Genomic DNA, 13,624 nt, shown 5'->3' with positions numbered 1-13,624 from the left:
ATGTTTCATCACACATAGTACTAGTTGCCCCCCATAGTATCCATTTGAGCTTCTCCCTCTTCATTTCTCATGCCCATATCCCCCACAAATTATTCATTGAAAAGCATCCACATTTTTTACTTTTCTAATGTTATAGTCTTATGCACAAATATTTCCTTTCCTCCATTTGGGGTTTGGTATTGTTTGTCAAAGTATTAGCAATGGACCCCACAAGGACGTGTTGCTTGGCACACTTTTATCCCATATGAATAGCACATAGAGTTCTTTGGCGATATATATCCCTTGATATCCACAATGAATGGTGAACTAAAAAGAAGTTTGTAGGCATTATTGTGTCTTGGTATTTAGTGCACAAGGACTTTTTTGGGCTACTCATGCAACTCGAAGTCACATGGGTAGTTGTATGTAGCCATGTGGTGATTTGGAAATACCTTTAATAGGCCTTTTTCTCAAACTAGCACAACTTTTACAAACGGGGTCCATTTTTGGAAAATCATATATCATTAGAAAATTAGAGATTAGAGACCAAAAAATTCTTTGTCCAAGCAATAAAAAATTTGTGGACATAATAAGGGCCATAACTAAGAACATCTATGATTGACTATTATAAAGTGATTAAGCTAAAGCTTTTGTTAAGTTCTAAAAAACACATTTCAACTTAAATCCCATGAGAGGACCACACAATATAGATCCAAATATTGAACATTTCCAAGTGATGTCCTCCTAACAAAGAACCCAATGAACATAAGCTATATCAATCATTTGCAGGCAAGGCCAACAAATCTAGCTTTCAGGCATCAATATACATTTATATTCACATTAAATATGGATAATCAAGCTTTACAATGCTTGCAAACTCAAGAACAACTACATGCTTCCAATATTAAATGGTCTAGCTATTTGTGGACTTTCACATTTATAATCAAGTACAAGGTAGGGAAGATAAATGTGGTTACCAATGCTCTGGTTCTCAAAGGATTTCATGTACAGCTATGACTAATGAGGTGGCAGGTTTGAAGCATCTCAAGGATGTATTACACTAAAATCCAGCTCTTTGAGCCACTAATAATCCTTGTAAAGAATCAAATATAGGCATTATGAGTTCCCATTTGGACTTCATGATGCATGATCAATTTTATTCCAGAGAAAAGAAATTGTGTTGTCTTCAAGCTACCACAAGGAAGACTAGATTATGTGAAGTAAATGCTAGTTAGCTATTAGAATAGTATGGGAGAAATAAAATCTTGCAACAACTAGAAGAGTGTAAATATTTGTCTTCTAAGACTTGAGATAATGTGATCTAAGTGAACAGATGTTACATTTGAAAACTTGCCAAGCGTAGCCAACTAAAACTAGGAAAAATATTGATACTTAGTATCTTGGAAAATTTAAAAACATAAGCAATGTATTACCATGGATTTTATATTGAGTCATACATAAAGGTTTTGATGGTATATTTTGGTCATTGTCGTGGATCAATTTTCCAAGATTGCTCACATTGTAGCATGACCACAGTGCAGTTGTGGATGTTATTCTCAAGCTTAAGAGCAACAAAAATTGATTCATTAAATGCTAGGAAAGTTGTTGCATTGTTTCCTCATATACAAATGAAGACTATGGCAATGGTTGTATGCATAATTTGCTTTAATAATTTAGTTAATTGCTTCACTAAGTATGTCCCTTTGAAAATAGTGTATACCCACTCTTGTAAAGAGTTCACATAGCAGAACTATTTTTTAAGGGATAAAGAATTTCTTTGAAACCATGAAAAAGGATATTTAGAAGTGACCAAATACTAAAACCTATGAAGACAAGGCTCATAGGAGGATGCTAAAAAAGGCAAAACATAGTTGGTGATCTACAATAGTGTATGTGCAAAAGGATTGATTTGAAAAAGGCCAATGTAACAAATTACAATGAAGAATGCTTATCAATACAAGATTCCACGAAAATTGATCAGTGATACCTATTTCCTCTAGATTTGCCAAAAGATCTTCTACATCTTAAAATTGTTGATATGTATGAATAGAAAGAGGACAAAAGCATGATACAATCATGTAGCGAGGTAGCTAATCCACCTTCGATTTGGACCACCCAAATTTCCAAAATATTTCAAAATAAAGAAAGTGAAAAAATACTAGAATATAAAAGAGTCTAAGTTTGGCTATCTTGGAATGGATTCAAGAAACAGTAAGCAATCAAGTTGGCACATCTTAAGCAAAAAATAATTTTATCTTAAACCAAGTAGTTCAATACTTCAAGATTTTGAGGATTTGATATAGAAGCATCAATCTTCTTTTGGTCACAATCAAGGTTGGTAGCAGTTATCCAATGTAGAGTTTTGAAGATCATAATATGGTGTTTCTAAAGGTGGATTTAGTTACAAATTGGGTTCAAGTTGTAAAAACTGCTTCTAGATAATTGAGATTGGAATAACATTTTTATTTTGATAAGATTGCAATATAGTTTTTATTTCATGGAGATTGTATAGCTACTATCATAAAGCAAGTTCCACTTGTCTTGTATGCAAAAAATTTGCAACCACACAAAGGATGCCTTTTTTGATCTTATAATAAGGGAAGAAAGTGGAAAATGTTAAGGTAGAATATTGAATTTAACTATACCAAAGTTTGATCTAGATCTACTCATATTCTTGAGTGCTTTTGTAACTATTTTTTATTGTTTGTGAGGAATTGCGTGCATCAGTTCAATTCGAAAAAAATTTAGACAGGATTTCCTTGATAATTGAGATTTACATTTTATAAATTCATCTAAATATGAAGGATGATCCTAATCATCTTCTACCCAAGATGATGGGTTGGAAAGTTACAACTCCAAATTGTCAAAAATAATGACCACAGATGAGAGGATTGCGAAATTGAAACCAAATTGACTCTTAATTGTGCACCATCTTGATGAAATTGTCAGATCCACCTTTTCCAATATAGGTAACAAAAGGGCCACTATCCACCTTACAGTGATCTTAACAATTTTATCCTCAATATACTTGTAAGCCTCATATGACCCTCCAGGCATAAGAGAAGGGCCATTCCTGGCACCCTCTTCACCCCTTGAAACCCCCATGCCCAAATATAGAAGCCCCCTCTTCTTTGCCTCCTCTTGCCTTCTCTCCATGTTTTCATACCATTCATTCCCACCATCCACAATACAGTCCCCTTCTTCCATGTGGGTAGCCAGAGTCTCAATTGATGTGTCCACAGTGGGCTATGCTTTGATTAGAAGGATTATGACTCTGGGCTTTTGGATTGAGCACAAATTCCTTGGCATCATAGAAGCCTTTTACTGGCAGATTGCCTTCCAACTTGGCTCTATCTACCATCTCATCTACCTTTTCTGGGCTCCGATTGTAGACTAAGATTGGGAAGCCTTTTTCTGTAATGTTGAGAGCTAGATTTTGCCCCATCACAGCCAATCCAGCCAATCCTATTCTCGACAATTCAGCCATCTCTTTTTCTTGTATTCACATAATCAAAATCAAGAGTAAGGTTAACATCCAAGGGAGGCTTAGAAATTTTAGCTTACAAAGGACATTTGAAACAAACTTCCTTGGATTTTTGTGGCAATGTCATTGTATAGAGATCTAAGTTTAACTGTTTCAGCATCAACTATTGAACCACACTATTTTGGTGTCATCTTCGAAAAGGCTAAACCATCCAAGAGCAAGATTTTCACAATAAAAGAAACATATGAAAATCTCATAGTGATCCAGATTACAATTTAAACTAGGAAACTAGGCAAGGGATACAAACACTACAGTCAGATCAGCTCTCTCAAGCTCTCAGAACATAATGTAGCTTTTTTATAAGGGCTAGTGTTTTGTTTAGTTAACCCCCAAGTTTTTGCCTTGTGTTTTAATTGGATGTGAATATTTGAATTCCACTTACACTTTTCCTACATGGTTTCACTACCATGCGAATGGAACGTTACTCTAGTTACAATAAAATATTATTATGTTTAACTAAAACATCCTTCAACCATGCAGAAATATAAGCTTGTGCTTCCACTCATCAATAAAAGAAACACTCAAGTACCAATGTTTAACTAATAAACACATTCTTTGACATAAAAAAATGTAGCTAAGTTGATTTTACATCCTTAGTTATTAATTATTATATGAGAAATGCATTGCATTTCTATCCACATTGGAATAACATCAAATATATAAAAATAACCTCATAAACTTTTAGGTATAATATATGAAATGAGTTACCTCAAGTTCATATTCAACATCAATTGATTTACCACTATTGTTAGATTTTTCCTCATCTTCACCTATTCTCTTGCTTGGCAATGCATCCAAAAGTTCTATCCATATACACCCAATACACTTAGTTCCCTACAACAATCATAACAACCAGAATTTAGACCAAGCTTTTGTTCCAATTTTCCATACTAAATCAATGTGAACCTAAGAAATAGTTAAAGATGGTGTGAAAATAAATTCAACCATGTAAAGAAAAAAAAATGATTATGCAGCTGGTCTGTCAAACCAATTTAAGACATAAGAGTACAATGCACTTTGAAATCTTCAACAATAAGGATCTGAGATATGCCAGCTCATATGAATTTTATATAGGAGAAATTTTTAAAGGCCACAATCACTACAATGTAAACAAGCCCAAAATAATCTTTCAAACTTTTCAGCACCAAGCAAGCATAAAAATATAAGAATGTATCTTTTGAGTATGTGCACAAGACAACATTCAGATTCTGTTTTGGGTACTACAAGTTGGGGTCATGGCTTACGGCTGATAAATGTTCTAATGACTTTCTTTTCATGTACCCATTGCCAATCAATAATCAAGTAAGAATTTATTTTTTTGATGATATATTGATTTACACATAACATAGCAATACCATCTAAAGCATTTAAATATAGCTCTTGGAATAGTAGAGCAATAGGATATTTTTAAAGAAGTGGGCTAGTTCTAGGTTGGGGTTATAAATTTTCTCGACTTGTGCCTTGTTATTAGTGCCCAAATTTTTTAGGTGGATAAATAAAAAATCCAAACCATTTTGGATTGGCCTCTTACTAATTGAATTGACATGGTTAAGGGGATGCTTTGGCCTTTATAGTTAATGTAGGAGGTTTGTTAGGATTTTACTCTCAACCAAAAACTCCCATAACTAATATCATTACAAAGTGAAAATTCTCATGGGAGTGACATTTCCCAAGAGGTCTTCAAGAAGCTCACAGAGGTAACAAATTCATTATCATGCATAATGAGAAAGAAAAAGAGACAAAAACTAGTGCTTCCCTAATAAAAAGGTGTTTATAGAGAAAGAAGAAGAGAACATACCCAATATCTAGTGTTGCTCTTGAGAATGGTGATGTTAACTTCAAAGGCTTCAGATAAGACAACTCCTCTTCTTAACTGATAACTCTTTGTGTGTGATATCTTCTTACCTACTACCAATGAACATGACATTGTAAGATAATATTTCATGAATATCACCATGTGTTTCTACACATTTTGCCAATTGATGATGTAATAATGCCTGCAATACTTCACCATATAACACCAATCTTGCCTTTCATGCCATAAAATCTCAAGATTTTCAATCTGTGTGCATTATCCCTCAAAAATGTTTCTCTTTGATTGTATGAAATTTGATAATCTGCAGTTTCAGCCAAAGCTACTGTTGTTTTTTATTGTACTTTTGATAGACCCATAAGGGAAAATAGGATAGTGCAAAGAGAGCTACTGGATTGCTGCATGCAATTTGCCAAAAAGCACAAACCTACTGAATCCACTTCATTTTTGAGTTTTCACATATCAATGTTATCCCTTGTATCAAAATTTATATGGACCATAACTATTTAATTACTTTTAAATTTGGATGTTGTTTGTGAAAAGAGGATTTAATATAATACATAATTATAAACTAATTCCATGTTTCCCATAAATTATGTCGTGCACATAATAACAATTTTTAAAGATAGTAATAAGGAGGTCTTGAAGCTACCTGTGAGGGTTTAACAGACATTTTACAGAGAGGGATTAACAACAAAGACTGTATTAAGAGGGATTGGACTTAAAAATAGAAAAAGAAGCATTTATATCTCTAAATTATCAGAGGTTTGAACAAAGCCCATATAATTTTGGAGCGTCTGAAACAGAGTTCTAAACATATAAAAGATAGTATCCCCACTTCCATTAGTAGATCTATGCACAAATATAAATTCTTTCCAAACAAAGTAGATTTTGAGCTTCCTCTATGATAGAGATAGATCATAGAATCACAGTTTCTAATACTTTGGCGGGTTTGAATGAGCTTGATCTCTGCACCTAACTCAAAAATCCATAAATGTTGTGATGAATGAAATCAAATTGCTTTGCATGCAGATTAAATTTGGTTGAAAGTTGTGGAATTCCCTTTCAACAAATCCATTTTGCCTATATCATGCAAATCTACTATACGCATTCCCTACAATCTGTGTTAAGACCAATTTTCCACATTTTGCACTTTAGCAAGCTATGGATGTGAACGGGATCGAAAACAAGCTAAGTGGCAATAGGATGAACAGGAACTACAACATGATAAATGGAAAATAAATAAAAAGTTTGGTTGGACGAGAAAGGTCTAGATGTAAAAGGAAACTAATCAAGTGCTCCTCAATCAAACTAGTCACACTGAAAGAACTTGAAAATAAGATATTATTAACCACAATTCAACAATTCCTTTTGAGCAATTATTTTTCATCATTGAGCCATTTTATTTTTTAAAATGGGTATGTCTAGGTCAAGATATTGACATATCAAGATGGAATATTCCCTTTTCATTTAACAAGCACTTATAAGACTAGGAATGTTAGCCAATCCATCTAAGCATATGGGTATTAAGGGTCAAGATATGTGTAGCGGTAGTCATGAAAATTGCTTTTTATTTGCATTTTTTCTACATTTGATACTTTTCTTATAGGTGGACATGTCTATCACAAACATCCAACATGTTTGTCCTTAGACTTCATGGCAAAAACCCTACAAACAACACACAAAAAATAAGGACATGAACCATCCAAACATCTCTAATAGCTTGTGGATATCCCAAAGATGCATAAGTGCATGACTTGTGAAAACCAAACAGATAAGACTAACTTGTGTAACAAGCGAATAACCAAAATGATTTTATGTCTATGTTATGTTTGACAATGATAATGATATTTGGATTCAAGTATGATGAAATTTGTATAAATCAATTCATTAAATATCATTTGAATACAAAGAATATTTTAAGAGATTCAAGAGCATAATTATAAGCCAAATTTGTGGAAGACCTAAATCAAACCTAAGTGAACCGACATGTGAAGGCTTATTTTGAATATGATGAGCAGATCTAAGGCAGAATTTTTATGAAGGTATATTCCAAGTTTAGAGCATTTATTGAAAAACACTATTTCAAATCTTAGTGGATTATTCATAAGTACAAGGCAGATTTTTTGAAGACCTTGAAGGAGATCTAAGGCAAATCTACCTACATTATAAACACTTTGCATTTCAAAGGTCAGTTCCTTCTGCATTGCAGGATTTGAGGTTGGTGTCTCTTGCTAATTGAGCCTACAAATTTGTTTGAAGTTATATACATACATACATATGTGTGTGTGTGTGTGTGTATATACACACACAATTCACCTACAAGGATTTCTATGCTAAATATTATATGCATCTTGTCTTATTTTGTTAGACATCAACTACGTGAATGCTTTCTACATTGGTTTCAATTGACTAAATATATATAATAAAATATGCAGGTTTCTATGCCAAACTAACTACAATGTGGAAAAATATCTAATAATTGGGGTTTAAACTAAGCAATAACTATATGTTCAAGGAACCAAAAGATGACTATAATGAGACTATTACAAGCAAAAAAACTTCAGTCTCGTTAAAGAGAATTGGGATGTGTGTTTGAACACTTAACAAATTTGAGCTTCACTTGGTTTCAAGAATACTATAATATTCTCTACTTAACAAGGCCAACCATGTGAAGGTGGAAGCTCATCTGGCCTCATCCCCCTCCCCCTAACATCAATCTAAAGTACCCATTATCATCTAATTACATACTTCATTCATTCATTCATCTATTTATGAACTATAACATTCAATCAATACAATCACATAACATTCATAAATATGATATAAAAATCATTAATACACAATACTAATCAAAACTTCATTAACACATAACAATATTCATTAACATAAAATAAAATTCTATATTAATATCCATCATTCATACATAATTACTTAAAACAAAGTTCTTTCATTGTCCAACAAGGTTTATCAAAGAAGATTTTTAAAACATCATTTCTTTTTTTTATTTTTCTAAGCTCTCTTAAGAAAAACACTCATAGGAGCACCCATATCTGCTTCATTCTCCTCCTCTTCTGGCATGTGTAATGTCAAATTATGATGGCTCCTTCTCTTTGGAGGAGCAGGAGGTTGCTACACTAAAGGGGGCTCTGCTGCAACAACAAGTGAATGCAATAAATTGGCATACTCTTTTTCTTTTTCTAACTGTTACAAGTTTGTAATTAAGTACGAGTACAACATAAAATGCATTTTTCTTACCTGACAATGCCACATCATGTACATTAACATTTTGATCTGCCACTACGTCAACATGTTGAACACTTGGAACATGGTCCACTCCTTCAACATGATGTTCAACATGCTATGAAATATTCAAAAAAGGGATACATGTCAAATTCCAATTGAAGATGTTAAATTGTATTCATAATTGCATAATTAATTTCCAATAGAAAATTAATACCTCCACCACTATAATGCACATCATGGCCTTCGTTGGGAGCAAGTTTTTTGGTAGGATATGAAGGCTGCATTAAAATGTTATGCACATTCTTATGTAGTCAGTTTACGTTTAAAACTAATACCAAAAAAGAATCTTCTCAACTATTTAATTTCATTTACTTTTCATCTGACCAATTTACCTGTGAGATATCATTTGGTGCACTGGATTCTTGAGCAAGGCTTACAAATTCTTCACGTAGGCGTAAAACCACAACTTTATAGCCTTCCTTCAAGGCAATTTTTCTATCTTCATCTGTGACCTCCGCATTGAAATTTGAGCCCTGTGTTTTTTACTTGATAACGTCAGTTTTCCATGTATGGTTTCATTAAACAAAACTGTTTGGAACATTATATTTAAGAAAAAAAACAAAATTCATTGCTCTGCTTACAAGTCGAGACTACAGATTTATATAGCCACCAGAGCCAAGTTTGTGTTGGCCAACCTTTTCTATTCTCGCTTTTGTAGCCACGGATGTGTCCTGCAATCTATGAACAATTTCAAACATCTTAGATTATATATTTACAAATATCAATAATTAGTGCATGATTACAATGTACTTAATACTATAATGACATACCTCTTTTTTCCCTATGTTGCTTCATTATCTCTATCTTCACATAGCCTTTTCTCCTTTGCATCTTCTATTATTTCATTCCACTCCATCGGTGGAATCAGAGGAGGACGGTCATACTTTGGGTTATCCTTAAGACCCCTTTTATATTGATCCCTCATAGTCTTTATATGCTTTGCTGCTCTTTTCAAAAGTAGGCCAGTGTCAAAAATGTTTTTCCCAAATTTCTCCTCAATGGATGCAATCAACTTATTTTTTATTCCACAACTTGTAAATTCCACCTTTTTAAAAACAAATAGATTGTTAGATCAATAAATTTAATGTATTACAATAAATAGAAGAAAAGAAAAATTATGTAGCAATGATATGAAACTACGTACCTTTTACATATGGTGGGTCCAAATAGTCTCAATGTCATATGAAAAAGATGTTCAAAGAAAGAATTATTACCTACAAAAACATAAAGGATTTATCAGTCCAAAATGATTAATGTAAAGGTAAACTAAATTTACACTTTAAATAATATCAATTTTAAAGCACCTGGAAGCTTTCATTCTCTTAATGGAAACATAGTTTTCTTATTCAACAACAATGTCCCTTCATATGAACTAGTACTAATCACACGAACTGCTCGAAGAAATGGATCAGCTTCAGTAATACTACTCTCTGTTGCTCTATCAACGAAAACATCATAACAATTAAATGACAATTTTAGTACTACTCTTTGTTGGTCTACCTCCCTGCCTATGTCCATGTCTCTCTATGTGTGGCTATATATATGTATGTATGTATGTATGTATGTATGTGTGTATGTATGTATGTATGCATGGTGTTTGTATGCATGTGTTTGTGTGTATGCAAGCTTTTGTAGACATCATTTAAGCACTAATATGCTACTTCATTGTTCATCAACTTGTAGAAAGACATTACAAAATATAGCACATTACAAAATATAGCAAAACAAGGTTTTACTAGTTCTACTGGGCATAGACAATGATGTTTGCATGGTCCTTGTTGCCGAAAATGCAACAGACAATAATGGACCCCCAACCAAAGGAGGAGTCCGCACTTTATCATGAGCTAAAGAATAGGATATTGTTAGCAAAGACATTTACAATGGATAAATATCAAATGGGATACTAGCAAGAAACGTAAACAAAAAAAAAGGCAAGTGTTATAATGTTGATCAAAACAAACAAATTGTTACTTACACGAAGGTACTGTGAAACAACCCTGACCATGTTCAGCATGTGATGTCGCAACTAGCACATATGTCTATACAAGAACAAATAAAATCAAAGATCATGATCCATAAGATACTATAAAATATTAATATCTATTGAACTTCTATTACTACTTTAGTCGAATTACTAGTTACTTTCAAAGATTGGATTCTATGGTCCAATTCTATTCTCAATGCCTCTTTCTGCTCACCTCTATCACTCTTGAATGATAATTTGAACAAGCTCATCAGTGTATCTTTGTGTAATTTTTTGGGTGATGAATACAGGGTCAATACTAAGGCCACTGTCATGTAGATATGATGGTTGTATTTCAGATTGCATTTGATCAGTGATCATTGTAGCTTTTTCCTATCATTTGTGACATCAAATATTTGTATACTTTCATCAAAATAACTCCAAAGCCATAAAGAAAAGAACATAATAATAGGACATTTGTTTCTATATTAACATTAAAATTTACAATAATTAGTGTTTACCTCTACTGAAGGTGTCTGAGATGGTGCATCTATATCACCCTGTGAAAAAAATTAGTAAGTCTTAGAAATCAGCAGCGAAATTAAAGTAATAGACTTACCAAAAAAAATATTAATAATAAAGTAGATTGTATATGTAAATCATTTGTCTTAAGTTAAAAATTTAGCGTAACTAATGTTTATATCTAAAAAAATATTTGACATGTTCTACTTAATGTTTATATGTGCACATATGGTTTGGAAAGAAATATTTGGTCATACAAGACCCCATTATAGTTGACATTGATTGTACCTAAAGATTTCATTGATCATCATGATCTTCATCCATTTCATCATCATCATCATCATCATCATCACCATCATCATACTTGTCACTTTGATCATCGTCGTCACCACCACCATCTTCATCACCATCATCATCCTCTTGATCACTATCATCGTCATGACCATCATCGCCATGATCATTACCATCTTCATCACCATGATCATGATCGTTATCAGCATCATCATCATCATTATCACCATTATCATTAGCATGACCAAAATCATCACCATCTTCTTCTTCTTCATCACTGGGTAGCTATCATTCCTGATAATCATTTACTTCCTCTTGTGCTTCTTCAATATCTTCTTCTTTGATCACATTATACTTTACTGGCCTTCCTCTTGGGTCATGTCTAACAAAAAATGACCAACTTGGTTTGTCTAGAACACCAAAGAAAAATACTTTCTCACATTGACTTGAAAGAACATAGGGCTCATCTCCGACTAGCTCAAATGACCTTGTATTAATCATAGTAAATCCACTATCGTGTTCAATAACAGTCCTATCAGGATCATTTCAATTCAGTTGTAACCTAAACCATTTGACGACAAATAGAACTATTTTGAATGAATTAAATTCCCACTCAATTATATCATCCAAAATTCCATAGTATCAATTTTTAGATTTTTGAGGATGTATGTCAGTTCTAGATGAAATATTGGTAACTGCAAAGACAACACTTATCCCAGAATCACACTTTTTCTTTGTTTCATCTAACTTTTTTGTGCAAAATTTATAGCCATGGTAGTACATAGCTTTGTGGTGTTTGACCTGCAATTATTCAAACATTTCAAGAATCTTCTCATTGATCTGTGAGTTGATATTAAACTTATGTCTCATGATTAGTAATCTTATGCATACCTTTGTATCTCTTAAGCCATATATTAGATCAAGTACTATTGGCGTAACATTGGGATCTCCATTACGATGAGCTTCTTTAACCAATGATGCAACACCATCCCATGTTAATGAGTGACCATTTTCTTGAGACTGTTCAATCCACACTATCATCCAATCAAGATTGTTTTCAATATACAAGTGTAGTGCATCCCACTCACGATCAACTATAAAGAAGACAATTACACTAGTTAGAAACAACTTATATATTTTGATGATGGATAAGAATTGTTAAATTACAAAAAAAAACTTGTAATTACCTCTCACCCTCCTTAATCTACCTTTCCCCATCAGGTACTCCCCTTTGAATTTTTCATTACAGTTGGGATCCCAAATGTGATCTACATGGATATCTGCTGCAAACTTTGGAAGATATTCACTGATATACACCAGGGTCTAGTATATCATATATCCCTCTATCATAGAACCCTCAGGATGTGCTCTTTTTCAAACCAAGCCTTTCATAAATTTCAAGTGCCTCTCAACCATCCACATTGATCTAGCTTGTATAGGTCCACACAATTCAATCTCCTCAACTTGATGTATGAGGTAGTGTTCTTAAGCATTGAAAAAAGTTGGAGGTAAACACTTTTGCATTTCACACATACACTGTGAAATTTTTCTCTTCCAATATTTTATATCTTTTTTATCAATTTCTTTAGATGATAACCACCTAAAAGAGATTCAACATGCAAAAACACATAGAGGAGATTTCAAATAAAATTATACAATAGATTTCAGATAAAAAGCTACAAATCTAAGAAAAAACATTCTTCTAACCTCATGTATTTTCCAAGATCATATATAACTTGTTTAATACTATTATCAAACTATTGTGGAAGGGATAGAGGTAGGACGAACTACAATCATTAAAAAATGATCATTTCAATATATTATTAAATAATGCAACTGGTACTACATTCAATCTTACAAATATACTATAAATAGAAAACATGACTTACCTTGAGGAAGGTATGCCAATCATGTGTCTTCAACCCTGGCCCAAAATCACCTTTCTTTGATAGAAGAGTGCTTATATTTGCAGCAAATCCTATTGGAAATTTTGTTTTTTTTTATGACTTCTTTTAATGCATCACTTTGTTGTTCGTTAATAACCAAGGAAGGGCACTTTTATTTATGCGATCTCCATTCCTATTTGATTCAATGAAAAATTTTAGTGCATGATTAGATTCATGAATGTCAGTACAAATTTTAACAATTTTTTCTCTATCATGCCTTCCATCCAACATTTTTCATAGTGTCTCTATTATATTCTTTC

This window comes from Cupressus sempervirens, chromosome 6 (assembly GCF_028749045.1).
Source record: "Cupressus sempervirens isolate cs-2001-9-10 chromosome 6, ASM2874904v1, whole genome shotgun sequence".
NCBI classification, from domain to species: Eukaryota; Viridiplantae; Streptophyta; class Pinopsida; order Cupressales; family Cupressaceae; genus Cupressus; species Cupressus sempervirens.
The sequence above is the reverse complement of the archived record's forward strand: the minus strand, read 5'-3'. Positions refer to the sequence as shown.